This window comes from Uloborus diversus, chromosome 1 (assembly GCF_026930045.1).
Source record: "Uloborus diversus isolate 005 chromosome 1, Udiv.v.3.1, whole genome shotgun sequence".
NCBI classification, from domain to species: Eukaryota; Metazoa; Arthropoda; class Arachnida; order Araneae; family Uloboridae; genus Uloborus; species Uloborus diversus.
In genome coordinates this window covers 206,402,269-206,418,478 of record NC_072731.1, presented here as the reverse complement: position 1 = coordinate 206,418,478, position 16,210 = coordinate 206,402,269, and positions in this window count along the sequence as shown.

Below are 16,210 nucleotides of genomic sequence, written 5' to 3'. Positions count from 1 at the left end.
TTTTCCATTAAAAAAAATGTTGAACAGCTTTCAAAACGAAAAAATAGTAATTAAAATTAATAAGCTCATTAAAATAAACACATCATATCAAAAAAAATCGTCTTTTTCCCCTGTTGCCAAAAACATTTTTTTAAATGAATTAATGCATCTACCAGAACAGAACAAAAAAAAAAAAAATCGTCTGCGCATATCTTTATGTAGAAACATAAATGACTTTGAGTTTATTCGCCAAAAACTGAGTACCTAAATTGAAACTTGAGCGTAAAAATAAAAACAAATCATATCAACAATAATTATTTCACAGTTAAAACCATAGCTGCAGAGTCGGAGTCGAAGTCAATCTCATTTTAAGATAACGGAGATTATTTAAGAATCGGAGTCAGTGATTTGTCCTCCGTGTGTAAATTTTTGCCAAAGCTACGAAGTCAGAGTCGAAGTCGGGGAGTCGGAGTCCGATTAATTGTCAGGCACAGGAATCGGAGTCGGAGTCAAGTGCCCCTAAATTCTCGGAGTCGAACTCTGGAGTTTGGCGTCAAGAGTTATTTCCAACAAAATTTGTTTGAAGTAAATCCGCCTTCAAGTACAGAATCTACATTGAATTTCAGTTTCTCCGTAGGCGCTATTGTTAAGGGATTTGAACTGTTCAAAATTGAACGGAAAATTGTTCAAATCAAAAAGATAGTTTACATACAAGTTTTTCATCAAAAGCATTTTCCTACAAAGTTTGTTTGAAGCAAATTCGCCTCACAGTTCGGAATTGCCTTGAATTTCCCCGTAGGCGCAAATGTTAAGTTTTTTTGAACAGTTCAAAATTGAACAAAAATAGTTAAAATCAAAAAGTAAAATATGGGAATGAGGTGTCCTCGCCGAGATCTTTCGAACAAAAAAAAGTTTGTTCGAATCGGACGATTCATTCAAAAGTTATTAGGGGGGGGGGCAGACCGACAGACCGACAGACCGACGGACCGATAGACCGACAGACAGACCGACAGACATTTTTCCCCATCTCAATACCCTACTTTTAATTTTTCGATATTTATTGAATTATTTTAATTATTTTTGACATTTTTTTGTTTTTCGCGATATTTTTAAGATGCTTTGAGCCTTCTTTCTTGCTTTTTTCTTCTTTTTCTGACTTTTACTGGGAAAGTAGGCTAAAAACCAGTTCAACGACAAAATTGATATTTTTCGGAAAACATGTATATTAATATGTCAAATTATTCAATGATTATTACAACATTCATTAAAAGAAATGTACCTAAATGTGTATAACTTTCAGTTGAAAACATTGTATTCCGTATAGAACAATATTAATACAAAGGTAAAAATGATTTTTCGAAATTTTAGAGATTGTAGCTTGACTGTTTTTTGAAGAAGAAAAAAGCTCAACTTTACGGCAGCATACATCGAGCAGAAAAACATATGAAAATAGTTTTTGTATACTTACCACGTACACAAAGTATTTTTAATATCTCCGGGGAAAAGTATCCTACTTTTTCTTTTAACTTGTTCCTTCAAAATTGAATGCATTCATATGATGTAACTTAGAAGATGATAAAGCAATCAATCAAAACTCCATGTTTTTTTTTTCTTTTTTAAGTTTTTTTCAATCGCAATTAAAAAATACTTTTTAAATTAAAACTATCTTCACGCGAAGGCCAATTACTATTTGTTTAAAATAAAATAGTTTTAATGTATTGAAAATTCCCTAAAGCAAAAGTTTAAAAAATAATTTGCAACAAAACGTAACATAATTACACATACATGAAGTAAAATGCTCTTAAATGTTAATCCTTTGCGTCATTATGTAATAAGATTTAATACAAAAGCTCTTAAATCTGAAGTACGAAGTTTCGATAAAAAAAAAAATCTCATATTTTGCTTACACAAACATGTACTTTTATTTCAGTAGAACTTTACGAATTTTAAAAATTCTTGACTCATTTCATGTTTCGCATAAAAATGTTTATTTGCTTTTCGTTTTAAAAGTTGTCTTTGTTAAAAATAAAATGAAACAGGTTACTAAAAGATGTACTTTTCTAAGCTAAAAAAACCTCCGCATACAAAGTCAGAATAAACTTTTACTTTTTTTCTTTTACTTAAGAAGCCTCATATTTCCTAAAGCCATTGTTTCATTCCTTGAAACAAAAAAACAAAAAATGTCATATTTGTATGCATTCAACAAAAGTACTGTGCGAAGTGTCCCTGAAATTTAATTGTCTGGAAGAAAGAAGGCTTAAAAGCTTTTCAAGCAATTTGCTAACATTTATTTTGGATGAAGAGAATTATCTCAGGTTTTCCTTCTCATAGATTCGTTTTTATGCAGAGAGAACAATAGAGTTATTCAGTGTGTTAAAATAAGCATTGTGGATTACTTTTGAATAAAAAGTAAATTTAACACATTTTTGGGAAATAGTTGCATTATGTTTCCCATGTAGTTAAAGAGTTCAAAAAAGAGTATAATTGCGTGAATTTTTTTCATGAATCAACACTGTTAATTACAAAATAATGGGCAATTATGTAACTATAAACATATATATATATTATAAACCATGAGATTATTTTCCGTTAAGTATAACTTGTCAAAGTTCATTTAAAAGCCGCATTTTTATGGATGCTCTGGAATAAAAACTAAAGAGAAAGATAGCACTAGCAAACCCAATATGAATTATTTTTGAAATGTAACACACTGTGAAAAACTTAGGAAAATTTTACGTTACATATTACTTTAAAATATTATGTTCAAAGAACGGAATAATTTTGCAGTAAACTTTACCGGAAAAAATAAACTATTGCAGCGCCAATCGGTACACTATTTGACTTATGGAGCGACGTATGTAATTATACATTCCTGCTCTTTTCTGGAGCTCTTACTGGTATGGGAGTTATAGAACTGGACTGTGGCTCAAAGGATCCATGGTTCAAACCCCACTACTTGCTTCTCGCTCTTTTTTTTTTTTTTTTACTCAGTGACCTTAGCAAAAGATCAGTTTTTTGTTCTTCTGTAAAATTTTACAATAAAATAGTTTTATGGAAAAAATTACTGGCAACATGGATGCTAGTACTTTTTACCGTAAAATGTAAGGATTTTTGTTAACAGTGTAGTATTACAGAAATAATAAAAAAAAAACTTTTGGGAGGTTTTAGAGATGTCACAATCAAGAACAGCGACATCTATTGCAAGAAGAATCGGCTATAATAAGCAGTAGTCGGTTGCTCTTTAAGAGCTCGATTATAGATTTTTGAACAGTTATGGATTTCAGCTGTTTGTAAAAAGACAAAAACATTGTAAAACTAATTTCTACACTTTCCTGATTGTATTTCAGTTGACTGTTAAATGAATAACAACTTTTCTTTAAAAAATCAAGCTATTTTTTGATACTAGCGTATCGCACACTAATACAACTACGCCACAAGTCAAAAATTGTCGATTTTGAGTTATAATTTCGAGAAGTAATTTTTGGACATGTGGCAGTGCTATACTAGGTGTGCGGTATGCTAAAGTAGTCAACAATAGAAATTCAGTGCTCGGACATGTACTAAGCAGTGAACGGTCATTGCATTTTCATTAGTGTTGTGGGGTATAGCTGAATGAATTTTAGAAGCATTTAAGCACACTATAATACTTACAAAATAATTTTTGTGGTGTTTACCAAAGAACTCTGAATTTTTGAAAGTTTCATAATTTTTTTTTCTTTACACTCCCTAACCCAATGAATTATAAATTTGTCTGCAGAAAGTGATAAGAAATACGAACTAGTACATTTACTTGAAGTTAAGTGTGCCTAATGCAACATGGGCCCCTTGAACCGTTGTAGAAGTAGTACATCTTAATTCTTTGCTTCTGAAATATTTACTAATTTCCGACTATGGGTCACATGCAAAACCAAATTATCCGCTTGTTAACATAAGATTTTTAGAGAAACTCGATTAAGCGTTGGTTGTTAGCTTTAGCACTAAAAAGGTCAGTATAAAAACAAAAATTATCGAAATGTCGTCTGACTGAATTTTTAAAACTTGCTTTGTAAATTCCTTAATTAAAATTAACATTAGAATAAAGTTAGCACTGCACAAAATTTAACTTTGTCTTCAAAAAGATAAAGTCAGAAAAGAAACTTGTACTTAGCACAAATAAATTGTCATTTTATCTGGATGCTGTAATTTACTTATAATTTTAGGATCATTAGAAAACTTTTTAAGAATGTTACGCACTATAAGACTATTGGGCGATCAACTAAACTCCCCAAACAGAGCAGTATTGAAACCTATTTGTACCTATCATGGCAGTTTATTGAAAATGCAAAAGAAACCAATACCCAATGGCCGGTCCACTCTTTTAAACACATAATATATATAAATATATGTTTATGTTTCGTTAAAACACTAGATTATATATTCCTTAAACATTAGAGCCATAAAAATTTATAGTAAAACCAAAAAAAAAAAAAAATAAGATGATCATTTTCCATTTAAAGATGCTGTTTTCAGTTAACAGAAAAATAAGCGGAATGCAAACTAGAAGGAAGAGCACACAGCTAAAAGTAAAAAAAAAAAAATTACTAAGTCCGGAAAAATTGACCACAACTTACTGCTATGGGTTGATAATTGGAGATAGGTACGTAAACGAGTGAATGCGTCATATGGTAGCTTAACCTAGATATATACTATTTATAGGATTTTGTTTTGTCATTGTGGTCGACGTTTGGAGATTGGCCGACAACTGGTGCACTTGCCCTGTAACTGGTTTTTCTGTTACTTTACTGCGCTCTATTCAGTTATTCATTATATCACTCTTTTGCATCGAAATGTATGATTTGTATTTTTATCTTTTTGAAAATCTTTCTTTTATTTTTTGCGAAGTTTCATTATTTTTTCCTCCATTTATAAAATCTTGGCGTAGTATAAGTTCCATGACAAAGTCTGTTCACAAAGAACATCGGAAGGTTCTAACTAAGCTGTCCCTGTAAATACTGGGAATTTGACTGAGCAGAGAGAAAACATAGTAATAAATTTTTCTCGAAATACTGATAATCTTAGAGAAAAATTGATAGAAAATATAGGTCTCTTACTCCTTTATTAGTTGATGTAATGCTGAAAGAAGTTTGGATGCCAAAATACAAATATTTATTGTTGCTGTGAAAAATATAAGTTGCTTTTGGAGCAATTAGTGATTGTGACAAACTGGTTGAAAAATGTTTCCCCAGTTTGTTATAACTCTGACATTCGCAAACATTTAATTGGGTACCCAGCTCATAAAAAGTAATGTCTAATTTGATCTGAAGTGTTATAAACCAAGCAATAGTTATAACATTAGTGGTAGTGCCATTGAAGATAAAAACACAAAATTGACGATAAGCTTTCATTTAAGTTCTAATCGATCTCTAATCAATTTGATGAATTATTTATTCTTTTGCATTCATTTAAAAGAACATCCGTCGGAAGAAACAGGAAGGTAATGGGGAGGAGGGAGAACTACAGTGAATCATCATGCTTGGGTAAAGCTTTGTTGATTATGGCATTCATAATTTATTTAATCCATCTACAGAGTGGTTATAAAATAACATGACATGTTTAGAACCCTGTAGCAGGTGAAGTATTAGACGAAACATTACTAAATTCTATGGGCATATTTAGCAGACCGTGGGATTTCGATTACTACAATAAAAAAATGGTACCAAAAATTACCACCAGAGGGATTTTGCCGCTGCAATAATGTATTACTTGAGAATACTAAAGAATTAAAAGCCAAAAAATGCACCACACATCAATGTGTTTACCACAAATGTTTGTTGCTTACAAATGAGGTCAATAAAACCAACATGGAATTTCAATTTGTGGCGAGAGAAGAATAATCCCAAAAGTCGTCACGCGCGCGCGAAGAAATTTTGACACGGCAGGAAGGATTTCTTTTTTGGAAAATGTTCATGTTGGATGGTGCACCACCCCAAGTTGGGCTTTAGGTTCTGAGTGTATAGCTGCAACACTTTCTTCATAGCACTTTTATTAGCCATGCATTTCCTACAATATGGCCACCGCGGTTGCCCAATCGTTTACCATGTAAAGTTTGGCAGTGGGGATTTCTTAACGGTGTTTTGTATTAACGATATCTTCGCGATATCTCAACTTTGAAAATTCGACTAACATTACAGGTAGAAGAAATGAATCTCCCCCTTTCAGATGTGTGGAAAATATTGTGTATTGTATGCAGTACCTGGAAAATCTCGATGTTGGTCATATTGAACCTCATTTGTTAGTTGAAAAATCATATTTTGTGAATAAAATGTACGCTTTTTTGTTAGTTAGCATTTAATCCATCAATATTCACAGTATAATACCTTTCCAACGCCAAAATTTCCCCTGGGATTTATTTTTGGCACTATATTTTTTTATTTCAGAAATTGCAGTCCCATGTTCTTCTGTGTACGTTCATGAAATTAGGCAATGTTTCGTCCCATACTTCACACGCTACAGGGTCCTGAACACCACACGTTATTTTATAACCACCCTGTACATGAGCAAACTCAACATTCTAAGAGGTGCTTAAAACATGAAAAAAAAAAAAAAAAAAACGATACGACTGATATCAAAAGTAAGAAATACTAATTATTTTAGCAACATAATATAAAAAATATTATTTGGGCAGAAGAAACATTTCTTTTGTAGATTATCGCATTAAAAATTACATGTTACTGCCTATATCTATTATCAGAAATAATACTGAAAAATGGCAGGTTATCGTACGAAACGATTTTCGAATAGGAACCATTCAGAACATTTTCTTATTCCGGCAGTACTAAGAATTTCAGGTCCTATGAAATTTCCTCAATAAAATTGTCAGTTTCATATTTTAAAACTTTAATAAAATATTGATCAGCTACAAACCTTGCTCAACAGAATGTTTCAAATAATCGGATAACGCAAAAAACTGCCAAATTTAACAGCACTGGGAGTAAAAGAACCACAATTTAGCAAGAAAACATCAATATTTGTGTAATAGTCATAGTAAAAGAAAATTACAATACTAAAAAGATGGTTTTAGTGGACGAACAGCCATTAAACTTATCTTACAACTAGTAAGAAAGTAAAAGGATTAAGGCAAACAACGAAAATGATTCATTTTTGTGGCAAACTTTAAACGCTTCTTAAGCCGTAAGGATTAGGCATAATGATCCTTGAAAATTTATTGGGACATTTACGTTCCCAGCGCCCATTGCAGTGCAAGCTATGCAGTACTTTTGAGCAGGGTTTTACAGCTTATGAGCCACTTGTTATCCTTATGAAAAAGATGAGTCTCAAAAATAATAACGTTGCGCATTAAGTTTATGTGGGATTATAGAGCTTTTAATGGATACGATATAAACGTAAATTTTAAAAACATTATAAACAAAAAAGGTAACATTTTATGCTTTTATTTGTTTACATTTAAAGTGTAGCATTGGATTTTAAAATTTGAAATAATGTTACTTCACTTATGATTATTTCTAAGAGCAATAACAGATAACTACTGTCATTATGGAATTGTTTTTGTTGCTTTTATAAATTCCTTTTTGTATATTCTATGCAACCAGAAGGGTATTCTAAAAATAATAGTTTACTTTTAATAACATTCGAAGACTAAGATATAGACTAGCCATTCTCAACCTGTGGGGCGCGTCCCCTAGTGGATCGTAGAAGAATTTCAAGGGGGCGTGAAGGTATATTAGGTAAAAAAAAGTAAAAACAATCATTAATTAATTTAATTTTGTGATCACATGAAAATATTAACAGTCAGTACTCTTATTAATGTTGTGAAAGTGTCTAATGCGCACGCCAACAACACCTAGATCCAAAAATATTTCAAAAAAAAAAAAAAAAAAAAATATATATATATATATATATATATATATATATATATATATATATATATATATATATATATATATATATATATATATATATGTATATATATATATATATATATATATATATATATATATATATATATATATATATATATATATATATATATATATATATATATATATATATATATATATATATATATATATATATATATATCCAAAAATATTTCAAAAATATATCGCCCCCTCAATTTGTTCCGTTATACAAGCAGATGATCCATGCCAAATTTTAAGACAAACCATGAATATTAATCCGTGCCCTTAGGGCCCCCTTATTTGAGTTTCGGAGAAAAAATTGCAGATTTTCTCATTTTTATGTAAAAAGATTCTTACGTTTCATGTTTAAAGTAATTTTGAACCTCATCACATGTTGCTACTTCCAGACCAACCATTCTCTCACTTTCATTCTGTAAAATTATACATGTTGGAGAGGGTACATGGTACACCAATGGCCTTGGGTCAGGCATACCGCTATTCCACGCTCGTTTCAAACCAAGCGGCAGGGAAACATTTCTTTCCACCAGGATGGACGCAAGGGATTCTAAAGTTCATTAATGAATTGCCTAGACCATTAATGAATGATCTTTGACAACAACAAATTGACTCCTCCAGGTTTTGGAGGTGTTGATTTACAAAATTTAATGTGTATGTAGTAGGTGTGGCAAATAGGGTCGCTAGGTTTCAATGCTATGAAGATAAAAAAAAATGGCAATTATATTTTCATTCGCTGTTCTTTAGTTATAAATATAATTTAATGTTTATGATATTTTTAATTCTAAAAGTATAAATTTTTAAAAATCCTCGATTACTCAAACATCAAAATATACTGCATTTTCCATTCTAAAATAAAATTTAAGAAAATTCCAGATCGAAATAATGTAAAAATCTATGATTTAAACTAATTTTCTTCTACTTCATTACATAGTCCTTTATTATCATCAAATTCTTCTTGCAATTCACCATATTTAGAAACCGAAATGGGTAACTATCCTAACCAGTTGAACCTTTTTTCTATATTTGGTCTACCACAAGGCAAAAAAGCTATACAACTATTGATATCTGCTTGCTTTTCATCACTGTTAGACAAATGCCATATTAGAAACAAAGATGCTGTTCATTTATTAACAGCCTATTTAGATGCAATAAATTTAAATCCAAATGACCTTGTGATCAATCGTAGATCCCTTAAGAAAGCAAGAGAAAATCTTCGAAAAGTAAAATCAAATTTCACGAATTTAAAGTTATATTTTTTAGTTATTCACTGGGATACAAAGCTACATCGAGATGTCACTGGGGGAAAAATGCCGATAGGCTTACCGTGATAGCTTTAGTTAAAATTCAAATGTTAAATAGCTAATCGGAATTCCTGAGGTATATCTTTAGTCTTACATGACAAATTACATGATTGCTAGCTGTTCAAGCTGTAGTGTTTGATACAACGGCTTGCAATACCGGCCGTTTAAATTGTGCATGCAATTTTTTAGAGCAAAAAGTTCAATGGTGATACATTACATTTGGATTGCCGTCATCATGCACTTGAAATCATACTGCAAGTGTGTCTTTAAAGAAATTCTTGCCTTTCTTAGTTCTGGACCCGATATTCTATTATTTAAGCTCATCAAAATTTTGTGGAATAATCTCCATTATTCTGAGTTTATTAGATTTCAATCAAGTACACATACCACTTAAATTCTAAAAGACGAAGTTGATGACGTATTATTGTTCGTAAAGAGCGGAATTGTGAAAGATTACAGAGAATTATCATAGTTTGTAATAATATTTCCTGGTGAAGTCGCTTCTACAGGGATATGTTTTCGGCAACCTGGAGCTTATCACTGAGCCAGATGGGTGGAAAAAGGAATTTATTGTTTGAAAATTTATGTGTTTAGGAAACAATTTAAATTGACCTTACGTGTAGAGAAAACTCGTAAATGCTGTTTTTCAGTTAAATGCTGTATGAATATATGTTTTTTCGCAGCACCCAAATCTAAGTTCCCCTAGCAGAGTACAAAATCATGACAAACATGCAACGGAAGCAGTGATTGGAAAATTTATAAATCACTTATGTTAGGGAATGTACTAGTAGCTTTGCTCGTATTGAATGAAGGCATTAACTTTGAAGATCGGAAAAGACACCCCAAAAAATGCTTGCTGATAAGGAAGACGTGTCTGATGACTGTATAAAAATTTTTAGATAACAGTAGGTGATTTGGAATTTCTCCTTAGTAAAGGTCTTCCTCTCTATTGATTTAATTACAAGTCAATAAAACTGTTTGATAAGTTACAGACACCAAAAGATGTTTTAGTATTCGAGCCTGATTAATGGAAAAAATGGAGGAAGCTATTTAAAGGATAGAGATATCGTTAAAATGCTGAAAGTTGTGAATGATGCTACTGAAAGAGGTACACAATTAATCGAAGAATTTCACAATCAATTTACCAAATATGAGTCACAAAAGCAATTTATTTTACAGACAGTTCAAGACTATCGGGAAAAAATGCGTACGATTGAGATGCATTGAAAAAAGCGTACGATTAAGAGAAAGTTTCTAAAGCACTATTCCATTGTTATTCAATGTAACATTTTTAATTAATATGAAGCAATTAAAAAGATTAATTTTAGTGCTACCTCACTGTAAAAATATTTTGCAAACCTAGGAGCAACGATGCAGGGGTAAGTGGTGTACCTCGGACATATGTGTACCTTGGACTTAGGCTGATTATAGCTCTGTTTATCAAAATATTTGAATAGCAACATGCGTAATTAAAGTATTTGCCAGTAGACGTCTCATTGCATACCTTTATGTTTTGCTGAAAACTGGTCTGATAGAAGTATTATTTAAATAAGAAATATACCATTCAAAAGTAAATTTTTCCAGATACTTTTATGTATTTTTTATTATGAAACAAATATTGTTTATTCTGAAATGAAGGTCATTCATCATACAGTCATGTTCTAGCTATAACGCCATGTGCTTGAAACAAAGTTATTCCTAACTGTAACATGATGGTCAGCTACTTTGTTTTTTATAACCAAGTAGTGTACCTCGAACCCAATACAAGCGGTGTACCTTGGACTGGTCCAAGGTACACACTTCTGCATAGTTATTATAACTCCTAAAATTTCATGTTCTCCAGTTTGTTGAAATAGTTGGACGACCATTCCCACTGGCCTTCCTATTATCAAATATAATCAATGGCTTTAAGGTCACTGGCTCAGATATACTGAATAAAAATATTTCTCAAGATTTTGATTTCCTCCTATCAAATGTCACTGATCTCTCAATGCAAAAGTAACAAGAAAATAGCACACAAAATTATTTTACTGTGTGTCAACATGCCAAGCTGGTATTTCTTTGCCAAGTCTTGTCACTCCTGAAGAAATAAGGTCATATCCAAAAGCACTGCGAAAAAAACAATTTCGTAGTAGGATACCTAAAAGAAAGTCTTGTATTTTGACCGACACACCCGAGAAATAGAGTCTTGAAATGGTAAAACCCCTTACCAAGCCAGGTAAAAGAAAACTTTATTATTCCTCAGAGTCTGAACTTGAAAATATCAAAGATTTATATGAGGATACCGATATTTCAGATCATTTTAATGAGCTAGAAGATCATATAACGTCAATATTCAGATTGGTGTTTTTGTATTGGGGAAATTCTCTGGCAAGAAAACTATCAAATATTTTCTGGCTGCGATTATTTTTACTGCTGATGATGAATATGAAATTTAATATCTGTAAAAAGATCCAAACTGTCAGAAGTCTACCAGAGAAGATCCTACCCTTTATGAAATTGGCAAAGAAAATATCCTATTCAAGCTACCACACCCAATACTAACTGGTGGATTTGAAAGGCAGCTCGAGAAGTTAACATTTGGAATTTACTTATCCGATTACAATCTTAGATAGAAATAAGTGTAGCTTAAAAAAAACGTTTAATATATTTTTTCAGAAGCTAGAGCGTCTTGTTATTTCATTAAAAGTAAACCGTAATAAGATAATAAGATCTAAATTTTTATTTATCTTTGAAACAAATGCAAAATGTATTTCTCTAAATTATGTGTGGTTTACTGTTTGATAAATAGTGATGTTCTTACTGAAAACCATGTTTTCTTTACTTGTTAATCATTGGTCCAGGGTACACCCATCCCAAGACCCAAGGTACACCACCGGTGGTGTACCTCGGTACTAATTGCATTCTTCTGTTTTTTCTTAAAAATGTAATTGAAATAAGTTAAATAAATTTTTAAGAAATTTATATGTTGTGTAAAAAATCATAAAAATTTAACTAAAGGTATTTGTATTTGAATTTGAAAAATAATTATGAAATTAAAAATTGAAAATAGGTCCGAGGTACCCCACCTTCCCCTACAAGGTCTGAAGTAAAAACTCGAAGATTTGTGGAAATATTATCAAAAGTATTAAAGTTCAACGTCCCAGGGGCACGTGTTATTATTGACTGATCGAGTTCAAATTTTGCACAGATTACTTTCAATTTTTTTCATTGAACTTTACATTTAAATTCGCACCTAACATTTTTTAAAGTGTGACATGTAAGTGTAAAAAAACATGTAATTCGTTTACTCTATGTGAAAAAAGCGTTTGGAAACAGGTTTTTTTTTTTCTTCCCATTTTAATAAGCAGGAACCAAAGTAAATGGCCGAAGTTCACACTTGCGAATGCTTTCCTTTCTTATAAACTTTTTCTCGCCATGACTCCCACATCGAGAAACGGGAGGGGGCCAGAGAAATTGGGGTCCGGCGCGGCCGGAAAAAGGGCCAGGGACGATAAAATATCGTTAAAAACTTATATTTACGTCTATTAACAGAAAATGAAGGCGCTGCACCATTAGACAAAGCGGCCCCCGACCCTGGCATAAATGTGTGGGTCATGCTTTGGGGTGCTGATACATGAGCACGAGCAGGGGCATGCACAGGGGGGGGGGAGGGAAGGGACACCTGTTGGCCCGGTTCTGGGCCTGAAGGAGGTCCGAGATATTTTTAAATGAGGAATAAAATATATGTTGGGACGTTGGGGTATGCAAGATAGAGGGGGGGGGGGGCATATAAGTCATTTGTGACATGCCCCAAAATTTCTGAACACGCTCCTGGTATTCACTGGTTGTGACAGATTCAACTAAATGCTGTCCAGTAGGCAATATATTTCATTTGTCTATTGTAAATTATCGTTATACGAGTATTTTCATCTCCGAATTGCATACGAGAAAGCAAGTCAGGATTGTGATAAACTGAATCTGGAACAGGACAAAATTTCGACTTAGAAGAGAGAGCTAATGAACACAGGCGGATTTAGGACTGAATTCCGGGGCGCTGGGGTGGGCAAGGTTTCCTTTTTTTCTTTTCTTTCTTTCTTTTTTTCTTTCTTTCTTTCTTTTTTTTTTTTTTTGAGCTAAATAAGTTGTAATCACGGCCAAATTTATACTTAACGGGCTACATTTCAAAGGTATTTCAAATTTGAGGTCCCTTTATAGTCCTAAAGTCACCAACGATACTAGTCTTAAGTTTACAACTGAGTACTTTGATGCAAGAACCAGTTCAGTCCAAACTTTTTTTTTAATTCATTTTTTGCGTGTGGCCGATAGTATAGAAGTTCCGATTGGTGCCACAACAGGACACAAAAGTAAGATCAGACCTCTGCTTTCTAGTAAATAATGTGGAAAAGATATTAGCCATTCTACCGGATGATGTTATTTGTTGTTCACTGATGTTATTTGTTGGTCTTACCAAAAATGAGTGAATCTGGAATTACCTGGTTCGTGATTCTTGCATCAAGGCCCTCAATTGTTTGTTTCAGATTTAAATATCGAAAAATTGCCAGACAAAGTCTTAGAACCTTCGCCATTTTCTTAAAGTCACTAAAGAGATAGCTTAAAATTTCACTTATAGAAATTTGATTGGGAGAGCTCCGTAACAGTTTTTTCTGCACTATAGCCTAAAAGATTTCAGTTCCAGAAAAAAATGCCCAGAGGGATCTAATGTTTCTCTCAGACCAAAAAAGGGGCAGTGCACTTTCAAATCAAAAAGGTGCTCTTTCAGTAAGTTACCGCCCTACAGCCAGGGCTAAGGCAGAAATACATAAAATACAACGACAGCTCAGTCATTCCAGCCGAGGACTGCAGTTTCGATCTTATTAGCACTCATTGGCCCGGCATAGGAAGCGGCTGAGCTGGAGGTGGAAAACCTCTTAAGGAAGAAAAGTGTGCGAAACAAACTGGTAGCTAATATAGAATTAGCACAGACCAGAAGAGTGACAGAAGCAATGGTTCGTTTCAACTCTAAGATTAAAGGCAAGGCATGGTATTTTTAAAACCACGCCTTGCCTTGAAAATACCATGCCTTGCCTTCAATCTTAGAATTGAACCGAACCATTGCTTCGGTCACTCTTCTTGTCTGTGCTAATTCTATATTAGCTACCAGTTTGTTTGCCACTCTTGACTTCCTTACTTACTGCAGTCCTCGGTTAGAATGACTAAGCTGGTGGTGTATTTCATGTAAAAAAGGTGCATCTTTTACTTTTTGGTATACTATGTACATACAAAGTTCAAGTGTTTTCGATAGTATTTATTTTTTTTAATATTAAAAAGCTTTTCGATGTTTAGTTTCAAAGTTAATGCAAAAAACATTCAGATATATTCTAATCAGATTCTGTGGATAAGTGATTGAAATGAGGGATCAATATTTCAAAGACAGTCTTGGGTGAATCTACCGTTTGGAAAAAAATTTGCTTTTGTGAAGTTTTGTTTAAACTTTTAAGGGACAAAGAGGGTTGATTAAGTTTAAGGTCAAAGGTTAGCTTAAAAGCGGAAATGGACGGCACCTTCCTAAAAAATCTTCGGGGAAATACTCGGGAAAACTGTTTCCTTTCCTTTTAACGTTTCCAAACATATTATAAGAAAACACATGATCCTAACGGTTTTTAAAATTTCAATGTCGAGAAATTCCGAAAGAGAGTTGCCGTATTCCCGTAGTAACTAAATGTAGTTTAAAATTTGGTCGATTATACTTCAGTTTTTAAAATGCTTCCAAATAAGATCATTGAGTTTCTTACTGTCTCAAATGTGACCCAAACATAGTTTTGCGTTTTTAAATAGTTCTAAGTCGAAACGTTTTCATAGAGATCTCCCGATGCTTCCCTGTTCCATTAATTTTACCAAGTGTAACCTAAAATTGCATTTCTAAAACTTCCCATTTCGGAGAATTTCCGGGAAGAGCTTTGACATTCTATTATAAACAAAAATAGTCTAAAAAATGGAAGAAAACAAAATCTTGGGGGACCCATTCTTTTTCCTCTCCTCTCGTTAACCGAAAATTTTAATATTGCGGTTTTTGACATCAACTTTGAAAATATCGCTTGGAAGGGAACTGGAACCCCTTCTCCCGATTCTTTTCTCCTTACGCCTATATAACTCAACCTATTTCAAAAACTTTCCGGGGGAGGGGAGGGATTTACCTGATTCTTCCCTTTCCTCGTGTCCCTCCTTTGTTGTCAGTAAGCCTAAAGATGTGTCTTTTCAGACGTATAACCACTTGTATCCTTCTTTCAAGGCACATAAAAAAATGTGTCAGTGTTAGCTGTTGTTTTACGTTTCACAATTTTATTTTTTAGAAGCTAAAACTTGATTTAGAAACTTAAAGGAAAATAGGTTGCTTCTTGAATTTTATATGTTCTAGTAAAAATATGCTCTAAATCAAGTTTTGTGCCTTAGTGATAAAATTCGTGAAAAAACATATCACGATTTTTACTTTTTTAGTAATTTTAACTCTACTAATAATAACCAGCTCCAGTACTGCATGCATTAACTTCACATGGGGAGGGGTGACAGAAATGGTAAATATATTATCATTTTGGAACAACATTGAAGTTGGAGAACAGGAAATCACGCTTGTTTATTTCTGTGCGAAATATCTCTCCTTTGATATGAAATGATACCTAACTTTAGAAATATAAATTCAATCATTTACTTCAGCAAATACATTCCCATAAAAATATATTGATTGCATATTTGAAGAAAAAGAAAAAAAGAAAATTCTACTCATACAAAGATTGTTATTGCCTATTGCGTTTTTTGAACATAAAATTCGCAGAAATAATTGCATCATTTTCTATTATAGCATTTTAAGCCTCTCCTGCCAGTATCTTCTATTATCAGAAAGAATGTTGAAAAATGACAGGTTATCGTACGTATTGATTTTCGATTATGAACCATTTCAAGAGCTTTTTGTGGAATTGAATAACAGTTTATGTATTTTTGGGAACAAAATTGATTGTGCTTTTAGTAAATTAAAGC